The sequence below is a fragment of the Desmodus rotundus genome, chromosome 10 (assembly GCF_022682495.2).
Source record: "Desmodus rotundus isolate HL8 chromosome 10, HLdesRot8A.1, whole genome shotgun sequence".
Lineage (NCBI taxonomy): Eukaryota > Metazoa > Chordata > Mammalia > Chiroptera > Phyllostomidae > Desmodus > Desmodus rotundus.
This window is the reverse complement of record NC_071396.1, coordinates 32,003,498-32,017,911: the sequence shown is the minus strand read 5'-3', so window position 1 is coordinate 32,017,911 and position 14,414 is coordinate 32,003,498. Positions and strand designations below refer to the sequence as shown.

At 44.4% G+C, this 14,414-nt stretch overlaps 1 non-coding gene across 1 annotated transcript; it reads right to left on the bottom strand.

Annotated features, from left to right (window-relative positions):
• Nucleotides 1-1,063: 1,063 nt before the first annotated feature.
• On the bottom strand, nt 1,064-1,170 carry LOC112306161 (U6 spliceosomal RNA). The gene has a single exon (XR_002974904.1). It is a non-coding gene; the product is annotated as a U6 spliceosomal RNA (small nuclear RNA).
• Nucleotides 1,171-14,414: the final 13,244 nt, after the last annotated feature.

The window sequence follows — 14,414 nt, the reverse complement described above, 5'->3', positions numbered from 1 at the left end:
CATTGTGCAGATCTAGAATAGCATCTGTCAAGAAAGGACTGCCCATCCAAACAGGGAAAGGCCAGGCCTCTGTTTATCAACAAAGGTCCAAGATGACAAAGGGAAGAGTAATCCAACTCTGAGGCCAAGCCAGGTGAACAGAATGTGACTGAGCAGATCTTTTTCAGGTCATGCTTTCTCCAACCAGAAAACAAGGCCAATGCCAGGAGAAGTGGGTTTCCAAAGCCTACAAGTGCAGGCCCCCTGTCTGGGGCCCTGTGCCCTTAGCAGGGTGCACACTCCCTGGAGAAGTCATTTCCCCAAAGTGCATAGGGTTTAGTCTGCCCAACTTTTGCAAATCCGCCCCTTGCTCCAGAGCTGGCTTGAATTCACCATCACAGGTTAGGGGGAGAAAAATAAAAAAGACCTCGTCACCTCTTCCAGGAAAGGCAGAAGTGAACTCTAATTAAGTTTGGGATCTTTAGTTTCTCACTGATGACTCTTATCTCTCACAAGCACAGAGAAGGCACAGAAAACCACTGCCTTAGCCACGAGCTATGATTGCTGCTGTCCTTCTAAGCAGGAGGAAAACAGGCCATGACTTGCGGCTTCTTGCAACAAAGGCCCCATTCCTTAATGAGGTTTATGTAATTTATGGCAGTAGAAAACTTTTGGGTTATTATTAGGCTACAAATTAAGGCTTGTGTTCATTTAAGTGCCCCACTTAACAAAAGAAACTTTGCTTTTGTAAATTAAAGAATTATTTTTAAGTGTTGGAGGCCACTGGATAACCTTGAGTAAAGCCTCAAACGTGCTCAAGTTCTGCTGCCCAATCTGTAAACTCAACAGCCTGGGGCGAACAACCCCGAAGGCTTTGTCCAGCTCTAGCAATCTACAGTTCTGTGCATCCTACTCCCTTCCTTCCACAGAGGTTCCTTCAAAATCCACATTCCCAGATATACTAACTGGAAAAAGCAAGATATAAAACAGTACTATAAAATACAACACCATTTTTACCTTTAATTTTTTTTATTTTAATTTTTTATTGTTATTCAATTACAGTTGTGTGCCTTTTCTCCCCATCAAAAATATGGAACGCTTCACGAACCTGCGTGTCATCCTTGCGCAGGGGCCATGCTAATCTTCTCTGTATTGTTCCAATTCTAGCATATGTGCTGCTGAAGCGAGCACTATTTGTTTTTTTTTTAAAGAGTCTATTTACTTATTTTTAGAGAGAAGGGAATGGAGGGAGAAAGAGGGGGAGAGAAGAATCATCCATCAGTTGCCTCTTACACAGCACCCCAAGCAGGGATCAGACCCTCAACCACGGCATGTGCCCTGACTGGGAATTGAACCAGCGACCTTTTGCTTTGCGGGACGACGCTTAACCAACTGAGCCATGCTGGTCAGGACAGAATATACTAGTTTTACCTTTAAAAACAAGGTGGGCATAAGAATGTGTCTCTGGATGTGCTTGTGTATGCATCAGAAACCGTGGACGTGTGTGTTACACAGTACTCACCTATGGGAGGAGGTGACAGGTACTGAGCAGTCAGGGTAACTTCTTGCTGCTTATTTCTCCACGCGGTGACTGTATTATCTATTCAAATAATTAAACCAAAAGAAAATGAAACCAATTTTAAAATCCATATGTTAATTGTATCTGTTCTTACTAACCCTCAGGGTCTTCGGATACTGTTGGGGGCCATACATCTGCCTGCTCGGGATCCTCCCAAGTTCCCCACAGAGGGCCTGATCCCATCTATGGACTAAGAAGCTCAAAGAAGACAGCAAAATCTTCCCTCTGCTGCCCATGAAAAAACCCAAAAAGATAATCACCTCCATCAGCTCCATGCGTAAGGCACCGTGCATCATCCGAGGTCTCCTCCTGCCTGAGTTACCACCCCCAGTCGTCACCTGAGGAGGAAGTTCATGGGATCTGGAGAGGGCCAGCCGGCGTTAGGAAGGCCTTAAAACCCATATTCATAAAAAATGTGACAGGAAAATTCATCTTTGAGTTTCATGGCCAACAAAATCTGCGATGTCCCTTTTATGGATGCTTTTCACGTTCTCTGCTAAGCGGTGAGCGTTGGCCTGGGGAAAATGTGGGGTTGAATATCTTCCTGAACGGAAAGAAGAGGTGGAAATGTTGTCTCTCCAGAAAGGGTCTCCCAGGCCCCACTCCTCAGCTCTTCTCAATGGCTGAGGAGCCTTCTACTGTAGCTCTCACCCCCAGGAAGAATTTCTTTGCAACATCACCACTTCAGGCAGTTCCTGGTACCGTCCAACATCTGACCATTAGCCCTGGTCTCTGTCCTTCCTTCTGGGCCAGCCTGCCCCTTCCCTAATGGGCTCCTGCCCCATCAGCCTGGCCCTCCCCAGCTCGAGCGTCCTCTGTGAGCCAGCCTCTTTCTGCTGCTCTCTGATTGCCCTGTACAGATGCTATCTCTTCCTCCATGGACTGTTCCTGCACAGTAAACAAACCTCGGGGCGCAGATCCAAAAAGCAATCATCCTGCGAAGTTATCACTGGCTCCTTGGAAGGAAAAGGGACCCAGGTCCTGCCCTGGCTGCACTTTCCTCCCAAGCTTCCTGGCTTCTCGGTGAACTTGCAGCACTTTTTCAAAATACTCCTTGCTCTGTTCAAATTGCAAAGGATGAACACACTTACACACTTAATGAGGTTCAAGACAACCCATTTCCTCCAAGCATCGCTCCATGTCTTGAGTAACACTGACGTTACCTCTTGCCTCTTTCTGGGCCCACTGGCTCCTATCTTTCAAAGAGGAAGCTGAGCTGGGCAGATGGATGCTCCAGTGTCATCCAGGTGTCCTAATCGGGGCTCCCTAACAGGCAGGAACCGCGGCATGGCTATCATTCTCTGGAAGAATGAGTGCAGGCCATGAATGGCTCCCAAGGACCCAGGGTGATATTGGTGACACTGGTCTGTTCCGACTGACCCCTGTGGATTGGCTTAGACTTTGGCACTGAGAGGGACCCTGGGCTCCTGTTTGCTAAAGATGTCCCATGTGGGGAGAGGATGTCAGCAATCTGGACAAAAGCTGGTATTCAGGAAGTAGACTAAAGGCCCTCCATGGCCACATCAACCTAAGCACCTCCCTGGCTAACTGCCTATGTGCAGGAGTTATCATCCAACGGGTAAGGGCTCTGAGGCTCGGGGTGGCTGTGACTCACCATGGCTCGTATATGAGGACGCCGGGAACCCCCCTCAGGCTGCACACACCAGGCCCCAAGCCCCTAACCACCAGGCCGTGCTGCACAAGCTGTCAACAGAATGCTCTGGGGCTCAACAAATAAGTAAAACCCATTGCTCAAGGAAATGCAAATCAGAACCACAGTAAGAGACCACTTTACTCCCATTAGGATGGCTATTTAAAAAAAGAAAAAGAAAATAACAGAAAATCACAAGTATTGGAACTCTCTTGTACTGCTTCAGAGAATGTATTGTAAAAGGCCACCCCTTCCACTCAGGCTGCCTGGAAGCAAATCCATCTCCACTTTGGCTCTCTAGCACCATCTCGTGTTATTCTGGAAAGAGCCACAAAGTTTTCAAGAACAACAGTTTTTGAAGATTTAGTGTACAAGAATTTCTGCAAAATTCTCTAATATAATAATACTTCAATAATAATAATAATAATAATAATAATAATAATATTCTAGAAGAAAAGCAACTTAACCCATTGCTCCAGCAGCGAGGAGTCCAGGCTTTTTCCTGAACATATTCATAAATGTTTCAAAAATAACCTTAAGTGTAGAAGTTGGTTTTATTCATCTTGCATTTAGCATTGTCTCTGACAGAGAAACTACCTGTGAGATAAAAGGGAAGACATGTTTTGTGTTTAAAGTTTTATCAGGCCCAGAAGAGGAACAGTGTAACTATGACATATTATAAACCTGTCTTAACATGTAGCAAGTGGGCATGACATAGACAGCTGCAAGTTGAATTGTCTTGTTGATATAAACGCACACGCAGTCCAGCAACACTCCATGTTGCTAATGACCAAGTCTATACCTTTGGATCTACCGGTCTACGGGGTCGGTTATGTTGCTAAAGCCAAAACTGTGATCTCAAAGGGGAAAAAGAGGAAATAAATTACACATAATTGTGAAGAAAAACCAATCATTTGGTTAATTTAGTAAATCTAGTATCAGGATTTTAAGCACCAGCACCTCAGAAGTTTTCATTGAGCCTTTCTTGTTCTTGTGGAATCGCAAACAAGTCTTCCCTCACCCCACACAGAAATGAAGAAATGGAAGTTGCCCCTGGCAAGCTACACCTCAGGTTATGTGAATCACTGAGAAGGCTTTAAAATAGCTGCTCTCCCCACCGGAGGCCTTGAGCTGAAGGGAGACTCTCAGGACTCAGACATGGCCATTGTTCTGGAAATCCAGTCCCGTTTTCCTCTGACCTGCTCCACATAGAGCCAGAGGGAGTTCAAACAAAACAGGAGCAACAGGACCCTGGGAAAGGAAAGGAAGCTGGGTCTTTCACATCTGCAGCTGATCTCCATGCCAAAGGATTAATTTATAAAAGCCAAGCCTTACAAGGTGAAGTAGAGCAAGTCTCAGAAGGAAAACAATACTTCCCTAGCGAGAAGGAAAGTAGGTGGAGGCCTCATTTTTAAAAAATTTTTCTTTCAATACATACCACATTTCCCCAAAATACACACGGTGTCATTTCTGAAGTAAAGGAGTAGGCTTCAAGGTCAGAGGGCCCAGGGTTGAAACCTGCCTGTGTGATCTGTGCAGCTTCAGCAGCACCTCTGGGCTCCTGGGTCCTTATCCTGACATCGAGGTTAATGATACCTGCCCCAGGGGGCTGAAATGAGCACAAGTGATGCACCTGGGGATAGAGTGCAGCCCAACCAGGTGTGCAATAAATGGCAGGTGTCATCTTCATGATGGTAATGACAATGACAATCCTACAGTTAACACTCCTCCTAGACCACCATCCTCTCAGACACAAACCTGTCCCTTCTTCTAACTGGCAGTCACATTCACTAATAACAATAGCTAATGTCCAATGAGCGCTTACTATGTGCCAAGTACTGTACATTAAACTATTTTACTTAATTCACAGGGGACCCCCGGGTAGCTATAGCTGACATACCCCTTTATAGGTAAGGAAAGTTCAGAGAGGTTGGGTAATGTACTAGGCAGGGTAAGTTAACTGCTATCACAAACACCACCAAAATCTCAGTGACACAACGTGGTAAAGGCCCACCTGTCCTCCACGTCCTCATTGGCAGAGGGCGTGAGAGAATGGACTCACTCCAGAAGTCATTCAGGGACCCAGGCTCCTTCTGTATTGTGACTCCACCACCTCCCATGCTGCAGTCCACTGGACCCTCTGCAGCTAAGCTAGCAGGTGAGGAGGAGAGGGTGAGTATATATCCATGACTCTTAGTTCAACCCAAGGTGACATGTGGTGCTTCCGCTCCTACTCTGTTAGTTTAGTCTCTTTGCTCTGAATGCAAGGGGCTGGAAAATACTGGTGATATCAGGAAGAAGAGAGTAATGGAGATAGACACTGGCAAGCAACAATAGTTTCTACCACAATGAACTTGCCTAAGGTCACCTGGCCAGCACACATCGAAGTGAGACATGGACCCAGGCAGTCTGAGTCCAGGCCCTGAGTGAGCCACTGTCATCCAGGGAGGCACTCTGAAGACTTTCAAACAGAGCCACATAAACTTTTTACCTTTCTTCCAATCAAGAGGTGGGGTCAAGGTTGAATCTGGACTCTGTTAGTCCCTGACCAATAGATTACAGAAGGAATGACACTGTGGCTATGCCCAGGCTCTTAAGACACCAGCGGCTTGTACCTCCTATTTCTTCAGATACTCACTTTGGAAGCCAGTGTCTGTGCTGTGAAGAAGCCCAAGCTAGTCTACTCAGAGAGACCACGTGGAGCAGCCATTGTTGGACAGGTCCAGTCATCATCCAGTCACCTGCCAGACATGGGAGTGAAGATGCTTCCAGATGATTCCAGCTCCTGCAGTCAAGTCATCCCCAGCTTTCAGGCTTCCCAGCTGATGCCCAGACATCAAGGAGCAGAGACATTGTCACGACTGTGCACAGTCTGAATTTCTGACCCCCAGGACCTGTGAACAGAGGAAACGGTTAGTTTATGCCCCAAGTTTCAGGGTGGCTCTGCAGCAGTAGTAAACAGAAAAGCGACTTACTTAAGAATTCCATGCCACTTAGATCCTGCTCCTTTGGGGAGAGGGTGAGCCTGAAAGGCTCTTTATACCATTCTTTTTATTTTCTTTCTTGTGCTGTTTGATATTTCCCACAATAAAAAGGTATAACTTTTACCATCAGGAAGAAAATAAAGTTTAAATGATTCACTCTCTGCTGGTCACTAAACCCCAGTGACTTCTGTGTGACCCTGTCCCTCGACTTTACTAGGAAAATGAGACTCCTCAGTCCGTATGGTGAAGATGGTGGCTCTGCACACCCCAGAGGTTCCTGATGCTTGTTTCAGAAAGGAGCAAGCCTATGGCACTGGCTACCACCCCTAACTGTCTTCTTTGAAGCACAGCCAGCTTCTGAACTAGGAGAGGATGAGCAAGGACCTGGGTCTCTTACACGGTTCCAGGGATGGCTCAGCCCTACATGCACACGGAAATATCGCTAGGAAGCGGGCTGAGATTATGGGGAAAATAGGCCTTAGAGATAGCTTGTGCCTTTGGACCTTTTGCTCTTACTGTTTCCCCTACGCGGTACCCTTCCCAGACACTGAAGTTTAATGTAGAAAGTTACATTTCAAATATTTTACTCTGTAAGAAAAACTATTAGCTTGAACCACACGAAATTGCCAACATTCAGTCATGTCTGATAAACAAAAAAACAGCAATTTCATATGGTTCAAGCTAATCACAGGAAAGACATTTTTTGAGCCTTACTAAGTGTTGGGGACTATGCTAGACAAACATGACCCCATTTAATCCTACAGATCTACTAAGAAGGGTATTTCCATGCCTACTTCACAGAGAAGGAGCACACTGTGAGAGGTTAGGGGGCACACCCCATTAGAAGTTGAAGGTCAGTCATCTGGTCATAAATGTACAAATGTGGAAATGACCCTAGAGATCAGGAGAACAAGCCTGTCCCCTTACAGACACGGTCACCATCACCTGCACGGGCCTGACTTATTGGTGACGAGAATGAAAGTGCCTCGAGCAGTGTCACCAGGGAGTTCTCAACAGACCACTGAATGTTCTGCCTCTCCCTGTGTCAGTGAAGGACTGGTGGAGACATTCCACGAGTAGCCACAGCACGGACGTCAGAACTGCTTTCAGGGTGCCGCCTCCACCAGGGCCGCCCTGCAGTGGGATCGAAGACCCACTGATTACAAGCAGTAAATGCAGTATTGCAAATGCGTTCCCAAGCCTGGCTGTTTGACTACAAATCCATGAAACCTGGGCATATAAACAGTTTCCTGTTGCATGTTTTTTAATGAAAAGAGATGTTCAATTCCCCCACAGATTAGTTATTTGGGGCTAGCCCAAGTACTGATATGTTTTTTATGAGGAAATACTGCCCAAATTGTAAAATCTGATGACATAAATGGACAAGCAGTTTCTTAGGTCTCATGTGTTTACACTCTAGTACTATAATTTTTCAGCCTTTATTTGTGAAGCATTAAAATAACTGTATTAACAAGTGAGGTTAGCAGTGTCCCAAATTGAAAAAAATATGTAACAATGTAGCTTCTGTGACTGAATGTGATGAGACCAAAGACTAGCCTGTTCAGCATCCTTCTCCTTCCTTTTGGATTTCCTGGGATCCTCGGGGATTCTTGGGACTCCATGGGACACAATGCCATTCAAAATTAATCTGCACTTTCAAGATCCAACAGTGGAGGGCACCAGGCTGATCGTCAGCTGAGCTCTAGATTCATTTTTCTACTTGTACTCAGGATGACAAACATTCCTGTTGCAAACTTCATTTTTAAAGAGCCCATTTTCAGATCGCAATGTTTAACTCTTTTGGAAATATAGGTCTCCATTAAATTTGTAATGAGTCCTGCACAATTAAACAATTTATGAACACCAAAGTTAAGTTAGATTTGGCTTCTGCAAACCTCACACCAAAAAACAGCTAAAATAATATTCCACAAGAAGGCCATACACTTTGGCCTTAATGAGGACAAAGCATAAATAAGCTTAGATAACAATAAAAAACATAATAAAATAATTATATTACATCTTTAAACATAATGAAGCCATCTCATTAAGCCTAAATTAATTTAAAGGTCATCAGTGCATAATTTATGTAGGCTTATAAAACTGCATTACATAAATGATGATTAAACCAATATTCCTATCCTTTTTTTTTTAATCTCTACCTATTAACTCTATAAATACTAGGACACTGGTGCATTTTATGTGATAGAAACAAGTTTAAAAGATACCATGTTCTCCTGAGGCTATCTCTGATTAAAATAACCCAAACCACACAGACACCTAATTCACCACAGTTTTATCAAACTCCAGTGCTGCGTCCTAGGAAACCAGCACTGCAAGGGAAGGGTGATGGGAAAGTCTCCACCGGAGTGAAGAGACAGAGCCCAAGATAAAATACACCAGTTTCCCAAAGTAGCAGGAGCCGCCCTGGACGTACACTTTTCAGTACTGGGGAGCTGAGCCATATGAATCCCTAGGGAAAAAGAGGCACTGATGCATTCAGCATCATCTCTTCCAGGCCCTGGGAATACGGAAGTGAACAAAACATACAACAATCCCTGCCTTTGTGAAACTTACTTCCTTGTACAGGAAGACAGTCAATTAACAAGCTGGTTTTGAGCAGTATGGAGATCAGGTACGTCAGCAGAGATGGTAAAAAGACTGTAAGAGTAGGAAAGGATGTAGGAATTTAGGGTTTTAAATGGGACAGGGAAGCCTATCCCAGGAAGAGAGAATAGAAGGGGGAAAGGCCCTGAGGCAAATGCAAAGAATAGGAAGAGGGTCGGTTTGGTGAAAAGAGAGTGATTAAAATGGAAAGTAATTGGACACCAAGTCAGAGAGGGAAGATAGAGGGGGGGTGGGCACACTGGAGGACAACACAGCTGACTACAAGGACCTGAGCTTTCATTCTGGGGGAGATGGGCTGCCAGTGACTTGCAAGGAAAAGAGTAGCATCACCAGGCTTAACAGTGCGAGACTAGACTGCAGGAGGCAAGGGTACGAGAAAGTATGTTACAAAAATACAGGCGAGGAATACTATTAGCTTGGGAATACCACAGTAATTTTATCTGTCTCTTCCTCTTGATGATCATAACGATAATTTCAGGACTTTTCATAAAATACGGCTGTGTGAAGACACTGTAAACTGACCAGAAGCAGGCAGAAAAGGAAGAGGCATGAAGCGTCACCTACTAAATTTTGAGCAGAAGGGTAAGCAAATATTTTTAAATCTACTCAAAAAGTCTGTCATGTGTAAAGGCCACAGAAAATTATTCTCAGATGTCCAAGGCTCGGAAAACAAATCCTGCACGCTGCTTTTAGCAAAAAATTACTTAAAGACATACTGAGGCCAAGTGAAAGAAAAGTCAACAGGGAATTTGTAGTAATGAGCATTTGTGTAATACTACTACTTTGGCAAGGAAAGACATGTACATTAGAATTATATATTCTTTTTTTATTACTTTCAGTTGATCAACACTGTAAGAGACTGCGGTATACATCCCACCTATAGCCCACTCCTAGGGCAGAAGGGAAGGGTGGGAGGCTTAGAATCTCCAGAGACAGATGGACTGAAGCAGCTGTCTATGCTACTGGACTTTCCTGACTCTAATGGACACCGAACCCACTGAGCCCTTTGGATTGTGTCCTGTCTGATGAAATCTGGAGCTTGGGGCAAAGCTTGGCCCTGCGTCTCACACTCAACCATTCCCATTCCTTAGCTGCTCCTTCCCCAGCGTTACATGAGTCACCCTGCAACACATACAATCTCCCATGTTTGGTTCACTTAAAACAGTATCTGTGTGGTCCTGCCCCAGCACTTTCTAACAATAGCTAAAGTTTTTACAAAGAACCACTGAATAATCTCCACAAAAATCGAGTTGTGGTGAGAAATCACACAATGGCCAGTTTTATTACAAAATAACTTGAAAAATTATGTTCTTGTTGAGTATAGGAAAAAATCTGGTTGATTACATGGCAGACAATTAACAATGATTACCTGGTGGGCATGTATTATATTTATAATGGGAGGGAAAAAAACTTTATTAGGAAAGAGGGTGAGGATGTGAAAATGCAGAGTTTGGGGAAGAGCCAACCCAGATCCAAAACTAGCATCCCCCAGCCCTGCCTGGTACGACTCGGTGGACTGAGCAGGGGCCTGCAAACCAAAAAGTCACTGGTTCGATTCCCATTCAGCGAACTTGCCTGGGCTGCAGGCCAGGTTCCCCAGTTGGAGGTGTGTGAGAGGCACCCCACTGATGTATCTCTCACACTTTGATGTTTCTTTTCCTCTCTCTCCCCCCCCCTTCCCCTCTCTCTAAAAATAAGTAAATGAAATCTTAAACAACAGCAACAGAAAACAAAGTTAGCCTCCCTCTCTGACAACCAGATCCTGCAAAGGAACCCCAGACCAAGGGCAGGGGCCGCTTGTTTTCTCCACACCCATTTTAGAGATGAAGGAACCAAGGCCCAGAGAAATTCACTTGAGTGCAGTTCACTTCCACGTGCTTTTTTCTTCCTCTCTGAAGCAGAGCTAGAATGTGAACACAGACAGCCTGACTCCGGAGCCCGTGCCGGTATCCATTATACTATATTGTCAAATTTTAAGACAAGTGACAAATTGGAAGAAAAAAATCTTTTAAACTCATGTCACAAAGTACTCCTCTTCCTACTATATTAAAAGCTCTCCCTAAGAATAAGGCCAACAACCCAACAGAAAAATAGACAAAGCATGTGAATAGCCAGCTCACTAAAATTAAATATGTACAAGAAAAACGCAGGCTTAACTTCATTGAGATACCATTTCTCATCTACTAGACTGGCAAAAACCCAAAAGTTAAGACAAAACTCTCTTGAGCCTGTGGGGAAACTGCCTCACATACAATGTTGGGAGGAATGCGAATCAGTACGAGATCTGTGGAGGGTGATTTAAAGTGACAAATCCGTACAACCAGCAATTCTACATCTAGAAACTATCCTGCAGATAAGTCACACATGCAAATGGCATTAATGTAAAGCTAGTCAATCTATCTTTGTGACGGCAAAGTCCTGGAAATAACCTTAAAGGCCATCGATAGGAACTGGCTGAACACATTTGGTGCGTCCATATAATAAAATACGTTGCACTTTAAAAATATTGAGGAAGTGCTTTATGGATCGACGTATGACAATTTACAGATACAGTAAAGAAAAAAGCAAGGTGCATAACAGTGTTCATGATATATTATTCTCTAGTGTGTGTTGTATATTCTTTTGTGTAAAAAAAAAAAAAGGAAAGCACTGTATCTCGGATAGGCATACAAAATACTTTTGGGGAAAAACAGAAAGGGAGAAAATGGAGGGAGAAAAAGGACAGGAAGGAGAATTTCCTATAGACCTTTTGCATTTTTGAGACTTGAACCACATTATTTCTATTACTTTTTAAATTTAACAAATTATTTTTTAAAGAAAAGGAAAAAGAAAAGCCTTTTAGGGGAGGGGTCATTATTAGACTCTCTGGCTCCAAGATGACAACTGAAATGAGATACTCTCCATGAACCCATCAGGGCTAACAAGACAAAAGGGATGTCAGAGATCACCATGGGCACTAGGAGACTCTTCCTTTCAGACCCACTCACGCAGTTCCCATGCCTTTCCCCATTATGCTCCTGAGGCTCATTCAGAGCTAAGACTCAAGCGCCAGTGACATCTGGCAACATAGGTAACTGTGGGCAACCGGGCTTCTCCCATGGTTGTCACAGCAACCATGATGTTCCTACAGTTGGGTTTTCATCCTGAAGCAATTATCAGGCCTTGTGGTGGGCTCCTCCACATTTGCAATTATTTACAACACTGACAATTATGAATGAGCCTAAATTAGATGCAATTTCCGCTGAACTGTTAAAGAGAAGCTGTGAATTGAGTCAGATTTACATATCCTTCCATCAAGACTGGCAAACCTTTTGAGTTGCATGCCTGGTGTAGTTCAGGGATGGGGTTACACCTGCACACAGCCATCATAAGCCACTGGATGGCCAAAGACCTGCCATGTTTCAACCCAAGATGGGCAGTCCCTTCTCTACCCGCCTTACACCCCACTCCCACCACAAGCAGTAGGAGCAGACCCAGCAGTTTCTTGGGTTCAATCCAGGAGGTCCTCAAATAAGGACATCTCCTTCAATGTCATTTTGTAATATTGATAATGAGATGCCGTAGGAACATAACTCTTGTTTGTATCAATTAGCCTATGGGAAAATTGATTTTGTCATCGTACAGCATTTTGCTTAAAGCCACAGAAGCTGACAATGTTAAATGAGGACGGACTATATATAAAACAAAAGTTTATGATTTATCAGAACTTAGTACAACAGTCTTAATACAATTAACTCCACTTTACACTGGAGAAACCTCAAGCCACCCAAAGCACCTCCACTGGAAAGTGATGGCCCCAGGATTCAGAACCACCTCTCTGGGCTTCTTCCACTTCTGCTACCCCACTCAAGGGCCGAGGATGAAAATTTTCTTTGTATCTGGAAAGGGGCACTGACTTTCATGAAGTCCATGTGCCTTAGTAACATGACATTAGGGCATCTCAGTGCCAGGACATTAAAGAGGACTCGTAGAATCTGGGCTTGTATTAGGTGCTTTTAGGGAGATTCGAGGAAGCAGGGCTTTGCTCTGGGTAGGATGCTGTCAGGAAACCTGCACTTGAACAGCCTCTGGAAAGAACAGTGTATAAAGTCCAGGCTTTGTCCTTAAATTCATTTAAGTGGGGCTTTTTCAGGTCACTCTCTGAGATACTGCATAGATCTGATAACTTACACTCTTGGTAAGATTCAGTTATTAAGAAATCCCTGGTGTGGTCAAAGAATCAGACCACAGTTACTCTTTACTGAGAGTCAAGAGAATGAACACGTTTAATTTAATTTAGCTCTTCCTTACTCACGTATTGATTCCCTTCTGTGCCAGGAATACAGTGAGGGATCGCTAAAGGACCGCACAGGACTGGGCCCCCCAGTGTGACAACATCAGTCACCACTAGATGGCAGTAACAGTGCTAAGTAATTGGTTATTAAGATGGGTCCATCTCAGAACTGAATACGATTTCTGTTACTCAGTATTGACTCATTCATTCATACAACAAATATTTATTCAATTCCTGCTATGTGCCTGGCACCACAGTTAGGATACAAGGATCAGCAAAGGAAGACACAGTCTCTGTCTTGTGGACCTTATGGTTTGAGATGATGAAATGGACAAAGAATCACAGCAATAAAATATCATTCCTTATTAAGTGCTGTGAGAGTGCACAAGGGAGAATTCATCTCCCAGGGAGAGGGAAGCATCCCTGAGAAAGAGATGAGCAAAAAAGGAAGGAGTGAAGGTCTGAGAAGTAACTGGAGATGGGAGGTGATGGGTGGAAAGGGAGAGCTCAGGCAAAGGATCCCAGGCAAGTAGGAAGCCTGCATGCTTACGCATCTGCAGCCCAAAGAGCAGGGACCAGTGGCCTCAGGAGCTTTGTTCTGTTCTTTTGGGGATTTGGGTCTAGACCCACAGTGCAATAGGAGGTCACAAAGGTTTTTTAAGCCCTTCAGGGGAGAGAGCTGGTGGCTAGATTTGATTTGCATTTGGACAGGGCCACAGGGCTCCCCTCTGGCTATTTGACTGAAGGGAGCCAAGTGGAGTGGGGTGACCAGTTAGAGAACTATCACTGGACTCAATGGGAGAAGAATGTGTCTTGGATCAGGGTAGAGGCAATGGAGAAGGGAAAGGACTGAGCGACAGGAAAGTCACTGGCTAGGGGTAGTGCCAGAGATGGCTCCCAAGTATCTGCTCAGGCAGGACAGCAGAAGAAAAGGAAACTGGACAGGGGAAAGGACTTTAAATGGAGATTGGGTAGCTCACTTTGAAGGGTTTTTTGAGACATCCAGGTGGAAACGCCCAGAAGATAAAGGAACATTTGAAAATAGAACCATGTCAGTCAGCAGGGCAGGGATAAGAGCACCAGCCAGTGAAGACAGGAGAAAGAAGCCAAGGCCACCACGAGACCAATAGTTTGGGCCCTGAAATCCAGCAACTGATCACCTAGAGATATGCTAAAGGAAGCATTAGGAATCTATCTAGGGACAGAGGTTAGGGTAGAGAAAAAGGAACATTTCAAGAGAATCAAAGCATAAAAAGAACAAAAACTAGGAAATAGGAGTCAGAAAGCACATGATTCAGTTCCCTTCCAGGCAAGTGGCTCTCA